General features: G+C 54.3%; 1 protein-coding gene across 1 annotated transcript in view; it reads right to left on the reverse strand.

Annotated features, from left to right (window-relative positions):
- LOC107198302 (polycomb complex protein BMI-1) overlaps positions 1-1,144 on the reverse strand; it is a 10,781-nt gene that overhangs the window by 6,097 nt on the left and 3,540 nt on the right. The gene's annotated exons all lie outside the window — the stretch shown is intronic.

Raw genomic sequence — 1,144 nt, forward strand, 5'->3', positions numbered from 1 at the left:
GGGAGGGGAGGGGGAGGGCGGGAGCGGCCCGGGCGGGGTCGGGTGCCACAGCCCGGAGGGTGCCCGGGCGCTGTGCGGGGCAGCCCGGGCGGCGGGGGCGGCCCCGGGCTTTGGGGTCTCAGCCTGGCGGAGGCGAGTGCCAGAGGCTCCTCCCGAGCCTCGGCCATTTCGGATCCTCTCAGGGGCCTCTCTCCACGTCGACTCGGTGCGAGGAGCTGGTCTGAGATAGCTCCTCTCCCCCTCCGCGCCCTCCCTCCGGCGAGCAGAACCGCGCCGCGCTCCCGGGGACCGAGCCCCCTGCACCACCAGTGGGGTGCCGAGCCCCAGCTCCCGCTCCACCGCGCCGGCATCCCCTCTTCCTCCTTCTCTGTTTTCCTCACTTTTCTCCTTCCTACCTTTCTCTCACCCCCAACTCATTTTCTTTCTATTTCTTTCCTTCTCCCACCTTTTGACGCTTGTTTGAAAATCATCCCGCGGACGAGGCAAGCGCGGTGCAAAGTTTTGCAAAAGGTGTAAGGAGATTTGCATCACCAGAGTAAGGTGCTTGGACGGGAGAAAACAAGTCTCCGGATGCTCAAGTAACCCCCCTTTTCAGCAATAAAGCACACCGAGAAGGGGGAAAAAGCCCAAACCGACTTTAAACGGTACATTAGTGACAACATGCGAAGGACCATGTGACCAGATCATTCCTAAAGCTAAATCAACACCTTGTCAACACAATGCAGAGACAAGAGTGAAAAACAAATGTCATTTTCATAGTCTGAAACCCATAAAACCCCATCGGATGCACTGGCACCAACGCTACATGCATACACGCTGTTTAAAATGAGAGGGAATACCAGATAAAGGGAAAAGCACACACGGGGAAAAAACCCTGTTAGCCACGTCAATTGTAGAGTAAATTTTTTTTCTGTCAACCAGATCCTGAAAAATGTAAAGTAACAACGTTGCTCCAGTACAAGCTATTAATTTCCCCAGGTCAGTGCTCCCAGCACACCAGCTCCTGTCCTTGGTTCCCTTTCCTCCCGAGGCAGAGCTTGAGAGCCACCTCTCACCGCAGCACCGTATGCTCAAGATGTGAGCAGCCTACTCGCAAACTTCAATGTTAGGCAGAAAAAAAAAAAAAAAAAAAAAAAAAAAAAAA

This window comes from Parus major, chromosome 2, assembly GCF_001522545.3.
Source record: "Parus major isolate Abel chromosome 2, Parus_major1.1, whole genome shotgun sequence".
Classification (NCBI taxonomy): Eukaryota; Metazoa; Chordata; class Aves; order Passeriformes; family Paridae; genus Parus; species Parus major.